This window comes from Gastrolobium bilobum, unplaced genomic scaffold (genome assembly GCF_033153095.1).
Source record: "Gastrolobium bilobum isolate Gb01-03AN ecotype WA unplaced genomic scaffold, APGP_CSIRO_Gbil_v1 utg9559, whole genome shotgun sequence".
NCBI lineage: Eukaryota > Viridiplantae > Streptophyta > Magnoliopsida > Fabales > Fabaceae > Gastrolobium > Gastrolobium bilobum.
This window is the reverse complement of record NW_026897794.1, coordinates 17,791-25,154: the sequence shown is the minus strand read 5'-3', so window position 1 is coordinate 25,154 and position 7,364 is coordinate 17,791. Positions and strand designations below refer to the sequence as shown.

Genomic DNA, 7,364 nt, shown 5'->3' with positions numbered 1-7,364 from the left:
TGTTCTAGAACAAATTTTCTTTCTCTAACAAATGGCCTCTTGGAAGTCTTGTCGGTATACCTTTTCTCATGTTCCTCACTTTTCCAAAAGTGAGCATCAAACTGTGGGGTAAACTCAGCTTCAGTATCTCCTCCTTGATTCACTCGTGCTCGCTTCTTATATCTCTTTTTCCCTTTTGTAGCAGGAGCTGGTTGAGAAGGAGAAGACATTGTGCCTACACAACAAGAGAAAATCAGTCCAAATGTCAAACAATTACATATCATGAATCCAATTCCACAATTCCAGATTTAGAACTCCTGTAGTGGGGAATTTTGATCAAAACATGTATGAATTACAACCCCACAATGCCATAATGTAGACCCTCAATTTTGTATGAAACAGGGCCTGGGCACTAAAACGGTCGCACTGAGCGTTTTAGCGTCCTGGCCTTAAACGTGTGTAAAAACTGGACGGGCGCTAAAACGGTCACACTGAGCATTTTAGCGCTAGACCTTAATGTGTGTAAAAACTGGACGGGCGCTAAAACGGTCACACTGAGCGTTTTAGCGCCAGGCCAATTTTTAGGTCAGGCATTTCCACGAACACCTTGTGTGTGTGTACGCTGGGTTGTTGTTTGAAGACAACTGAGAACCAACACGCGCTGGATTTGTTGTCTCATTCTCAAAATACCAGTCAAAAGCAATAGTTCAGGAGAATAATACCAAGAAAACTAAATCAACATGCAATCCTACGAATGATACAGGCAATCAACATGTGAATGCCCTAGAAAATGCCCAATAATTGCATGCTTCAGATATGATAAGTGATGGGGGGAATTGAGATGAGTTACATACCTTGATGTTGATGAGAAGATGTGGAAGAAACTACGAAGATGGATGATACAAATGTGAGATAAGGATTGCGTTGTGGAAAACAGAGGCAAAGTATAAGAATGTAAGAGGAAAAGAGATGAGGAACTCTGTTATATCGAATTAGTGACAGGGCGCTAAAACGTTGGCTCACCAGCGTTTTAGCGTCCTTGTCCAGAGAAAAATACACACTTTGTGCAGCACAGCGCTAAAACGGTCAGACTTAGCGTTTTAGCGCTGTTGGCCAGAGTGCATGGATTGGTGTTGTCAGTGAACGCTAAAACGCTCATAATGAACGTCTTAGCGCGCACAACCAGAGAGTTTCATAATGATGGAACTCTAGGGACGCTAAAACGGTCATGGTTGACGTTTTAGCGCCCAGCACATAGCATAAAATTTCTCTTTGATTTTTCAAAAAAATTTCTCCTTTTCTTCTTCCTCTTATGGATATGGTATGAACATGGAATTACATACCTAGTACAGTGGGTTGCCTCCCACTCAGCGCTTGTTTAACGTCACGAGCCTGACGGTTATGATCTATTTTACCTCTAATAGAGCAACTGTCAGTAGTTGCCTATCCACAGCACTTCCAACATATAACTTCAATCGTTGACCATTGACTGTAAAACTTCTGTCCGAATCCAAAGAACTGATTTCTACAGCCCCATATGGTTTCATATCCTTTACCACAAACGGTCCAGACCATCTAGACTTTAACTTCCCTGGGAACAGCTTCAACCTGGAATTGAACAGAAGTACTTGATCCCCCACCTTGAAGTCTCTAGGTGTGATCTTCCTATCATGCCATAGCTTTGTCTTTTCCTTATACAAACTAGCACTTTCATAAGCAGACAAACGAAACTCATCCAATTAATCCAGTTGTAATAATCTTTTCTGTCCCGCTGCTTTGGATTCAAAATTCAGATATCTCACAGCCCACAAAGCCTTGTGCTCCAATCCAACTGGCAAATGACATGCTTTTCCAAACAGCAACTGAAATGGAGACATCCCAATAGGAGTTTTGAAAGCGGTCCTGTATGCCCATAAGGTGTCATCAAGTTTCTTGGACCACTGGGTCCTAGCATTTCCAACAGTCTTCTCCAATATTCTCTTCAATTCCCTGTTGGAAATCTCGACCTGACCACAAGTCTGTGGGTGATATGGAGTGCTTATTTTGTGCCTCACTCCATACTTAGCCAAGGCATACTCCACCATCCTATTATCAAAATGAGTGCCCCATCACTAATGATAGCTCTAGGGACTCCAAATCTTGAAAATATATTCTTTCTCAGAAAAGCAATCACCACCCTGGAATCATTGGTTGGCGTAGCTATAGCCTCAACCCATTTGGAAACATAATCAACTGCCATCAATATATACTTGTTAGAGTAGGAAGAAGGGAAAGGTCCCATAAAATCCATACCCCAAACATCAAAGATCTCCACTTCCTGGATATTATTCAACGGCATTTCATGTCGCCTAGAAATATTCCCAGTTCTCTGACAGTTGTCACATGCCTCCACAAACTTCTTTGCATCCTTGTATAAAGTGGGCCTGTAGAAGCCACTCATCAAAACTTTTGCTGCAGTTCTCTCACCTGCAAAATGTCCACCATATGCAGAACCATGACAATGCCACAACATATCCTTCTGTTCTTCCTCTGGAATACATCGTCGGATCACACTATCTGAACATCTATAGAAAAGATATGGCTCATCCCAAATATACCTCTTAACATCATGCAGAAATTTCTTCCTCTGTTGCCATGTTAAATCCTTAGGCTTCAATCCAGCAGCTTTATTGTTGGCAAAATCAGCAAACCATGGTGGTGTACTGATAGATAAGACTTTATCCCCAACCATCTCTGTTACAGCACATATTGCAAAAACGTGTTCATCAGGAAACTCTTCTCTGATCACTACTTCCGGCCCTTCTTGAAGCTCTTTTTCTGTAATCCTGGATAAGTGATCCGCTACCAAATTTTCAACTCCCTTTTTGTCCTTGATTTCTACCTCAAACTCTTGCAACAGTAACAACCAGCGGAGCAATCTGGGTTTGGCATCCTGCTTGCTCAACAAATACTTTAAAGCTGCATGGTCAGTGTAAACAATAACTTTTGATCCTAACAGATATGGCCTGAATTTGTCAAATGCATACACAATAGCCAGTAATTCTTTTTCTGTAGTAGCATAATTCTTTTGTGCATCATTTAAGATCTTACTGGCATAGTAAATGACATGCAACAATTTATTCACTCTTTGGCCCAATACCACTCCTACGACATAGTCACTGGCATCACACATTAATTCAAATGGTAATGAAAAATCAGGTGCCATCATGATAGGTGCAGTGGTCAACTTTTCTTTTAAAACATGAAATGCATGCAAACATTCATCATCAAACAGAAATTCTTGATCCTTAACTAATAACTTGCATAAGGGCTTAGCAATTTTTGAAAAATCTTTTATGAACCGCCTATAAAATCCTGCATGACCAAGAAAACTCTTCACACCCTTAACATTTACAGGTGGAGGAAGTTTCTCTATCACAGAAATTTTTGCCCTGTCCACCTCAATTCCATTCCTAGACACCTTGTGTCCAAGAACTATACCTTCTGTCACCATAAAGTGGCACTTCTCCCAGTTCAAAACCAAATTACAGTCTTGACATCTTTTCAAAACAGAATCTAAATTCCCTAGACATACATCAAAATCAGAACCAAATACAGAAAAATCATCCATAAAAATTTCAATGCATTCTTCTATCATATCAGAAAAAATGGAAAGCATGCACCTTTGAAATGTGGCAGGAGCATTGCATAAACCGAAAGGCATCCTCCGGTATGCGAATATTCCATATGGACATGTAAAAGCAGTCTTCTCCTGATCCTCTGGTGCCACAGCTATCTGATTGTACCCTGAATAACCGTCCAAGAAGCAATAGAAAGCATGTCCTGCCAACCTCTCTAGCATCTGATCCAAGAAAGGAAGTGGAAAATGATCCTTCCTGGTTGCCTTATTCAGCCTCCGGTAATCAATGCACATTCCCTAGCCAGTGATTGTCCTTGTGGGAATCAACTCATTGTTCTCATTTTTCACCACAGTCATCCCCCCTTTCTTGGGCACGGTCTGCATAGGACTCACCCAAGCACTGTCTGGAATTGGGTAAATCATCCCAGCATCAAGCAACTTCACCACCTCCTTCCTCACTACTTCCTTCATAGTGGGGTTGAGTCTCCTCTGTGGTTGCCTTACTGGTTTGACCTCTTCTTCCATCAATATTTTGTGGGTGCAAAAGGAAGGATTAATACCCTTGAGATCTGAAAACTGCCATCCAATAGCCATTTTATTCTTCTTGAGTACCTTAATCAACTTCCCTTCTTCCTCATCAGACAACATTGCATTAATGATTGCTGGATATGTTTGATCATCCCCAAGGAACACATACTTCAAATGTGAAGGTAATTCCTTAAGTTCTACCTTAGGTGCTCCTTTTGGAATGTCATCAATCTTCTTCTCAAGCTCTTCCACTTCTGGCTCTTCTTGGTAATCCTCTGTACCTATCTCTTCTTCTGATCTTTGTTCCTCAACTGGGAATTCTTCTTTTTTATTCACTTCTTCCACAACCTCCTGTATCACATCCAATCTAAAACAATCCTCCACATCAACAGGATGCTTGATGGTTTCAAATACATCAATTGTCATTGTTTCCTCATCCACCCTTAGCAACAACTTTCCTTGTTCAACATCTATCAAAGATCTTGCAGTTGCTAAAATGGGTCTTCCTAACAATAAAGGACTTTCTGTATCCTCTTCCTCCATGTCAAGAATCACAAAATCCACTGGAAAAATAAACTTGTCTACCTTGACCAAGACATCTTCAACCACACCTTCAGGCCTCTTGATAGATCTATCTGCAAGATGCAGAATAAGATTGGTCTCCTTCAAAGTGTTAATTCTCAAAGCTCTACATACTGTCAACGGCATCAAGTTTATACTGGCTCCCAAATCACACAATGCCTTTCCCACCTCCACATCTCCTATAGCAATAGAGATACTGAAGCTTCCTGGATCTTTCATTTTTGTTGGAAGCTTCTTCTGGATTAGGGCACTACACTCTGCTGTTAGGGCCACTGTCTCACCATCAGTTAATTTCCTCTTCTTAGTAAGAAGATCCTTCATGAATTTTGCATAGTGAGGCATATTTTCCAGTGCTTCAGAAAATGGTATGTTAATTTGTAAATTTTTGAAGATATCCAGAAATCTTGCATAGTGCTGCTTCTGAATCTCTTTCTTCAACCTCTGAGGGTAGGGAACTTTAGCATAGGGAGATAAACTAACTGGCTGTTCTTTCTTGTCAGCCATCTTCTTCTTTTCCCACTTCATCATCTTTTGTGGGGAAGCATTTTTACCAACTTCTACCTCTCCTTCATTCTTATTGTCCTTCCCTTCCTCTTCTTTGTCAACTCCAACTATAACATCTCTAACAACTACTTCCTTCTCATTTTTCTCATTTCTCATTTTCTCTCCTTCATCATCAGAGACTACATCTTCAACCACAACCTCTTCTTCATTCTTTTTATTTTCCACCTTCTTTTTCCCTGGTTGAAGTACCAATCCACTTCTTGTCATAATTGCTTTACAGTGCTCCTTAGGATTCACCAGTGTATCACTTGGAAATTTCCCTTGTGGTCTCTCTGATATCTGTCTTGATAATTGACCAATCTGGGTCTCCAAATTTCTGATTGATGCTTCCTGATTTCTGAAAGAAGTTCTGGTCTCCTGCATGAATGCAGTTGTCTCTTCCCTGAATGAAGTAGAACCCTGAATATAATCCTGAGTTGTCTTAGATAACTGAGCAAACGCTTTCTCCCATGCAGCAGGATCACTTGACTGCTCCTTCATATGTGGTGGTGGAGGATGTAATGGTGGATTCAATTGGTGGTTGGAACTATAGCTGAATCCTGGGTGTTGATTATTGTTTTTCCATGGTGGCATATAAACATTCTTTCCCTGATTGTTGTAGTTCCTTTGATTATTCTTCATACCACACTCCATTCACCTCTGCTTGTTCTGATGATCCCCCATAATCACACTCCTCTATCACATGGCCCTTACCACAGATAGCACATACACTCTTTGTTTCCACAGAAGCTACCTTTTGTGAAGAGAGTTGCTTAATAAGGGTATCTAATTGTTGCTGCTGTTGTCTCTGTGTCTGCATCAGTTGATCATTCCTTGCCAACAAAGCATCATACCCATCCAACCTGATAATTCCTGTCCTTCTGTCAGCCACTGGAGCATTATCAAATTCTTGAGATGCTAATGACTCAAAGATATCCAAGGCTTCTTGAGGGGTCTTGGTAGTCAATGATCCACCAGCAGTGGCATGCACCAAGGTTCTAGTGTTAGTGGTCATTCCTTGCAGGAAGATTGCTGCTTATTGCCATGCCTCAATTCCATGCTGTGGACATTTCCTCAACAAAGTCTTGAATCTCTCCCAAGCCTCATAAATAGATTCTGACTCTTTCTGCTTAAAGCTTGTAATTTCATCCTTCAACTTGGCCCTCTTGGATGCTGAGAAAAACCTTTGCAAGAACTTGGTTTGCAAATCATCCCAAGTTGTTATACTTCCTTGTAGCAATGATTGCAGCCATCTCCTTGCATCATCCGTCAGTGAATGAGTGAATAGTCTCAACAAAATTGCATCTCTTGTGACACCGTTTATCTTCACAGTATCACTCAACAATAGGAAGTTCTCTATGTGCAAGTAAGGGTCCTCCGCACTGGTTCCAGCAAACTGATCCTTCTGCACCAAATGTATCAAAGCAGGCTTCAATTCAAAGTTGTTGGGCTCCACTGTTGGGCGCACAACACTCCCAATTGGAGGAACCACTGCAGGAGTCATGTACTCTCCCAGTGTCCTCTGTGGTGGTGGTGGTTTGTGATTCTCTGCCATTATATCTTCCTGATTAACCGTACTTGATTCACCAATTTCTTGCAACTGTCTCCTTTGTCTGGCTGCCCTTTTGTGCTTCCTCAATGTCCTTTCTAATTCTGGATCATACAACAACAAATTTGGATCAAGTGTACCTCGTATGTACCAGAATCAAAATTGACCAGAAATTTAACATAAACTAAAATACTGAAAATAAAAGGATTCAATCTCAGAATTCTATAGTATCAGTTAGTGTTGAAAAACAAATTCCCCGGCAACGGCGCCAAAAACTTGTTGGACGTTTAGCAAGTGCACTAGTCGTACAAGTAATAAAATGATGAGTAAAGATCGTTCCCACGAGGAATTGTGTTCAAACACCAATATACCATAGAAAACTAATTTGAATCAAATAAGAGTTTGTAAAAATCATGAATAATTTGTCACCAGAAAATTGATTTTGAGTAAATTGACACAAAGTAAATATGGATTAAGAATTAATAAAAACAACAAGTAGTCAGAAAACAACTTTCCTCCAAGATAACCCATATAAAAATTGATCATATGATGAATTCCTTTCCA

At 40.5% G+C, this 7,364-nt stretch overlaps 1 non-coding gene across 1 annotated transcript; it reads left to right on the top strand.

Annotated features, from left to right (window-relative positions):
- The first annotated feature begins 6,303 nt into the window (after positions 1-6,303).
- Positions 6,304-6,410, top strand: LOC133310368 (small nucleolar RNA R71). The gene has a single exon (XR_009751449.1). It is a non-coding gene; the product is annotated as a small nucleolar RNA R71 (small nucleolar RNA).
- The last annotated feature ends 954 nt before the right edge of the window (positions 6,411-7,364 follow it).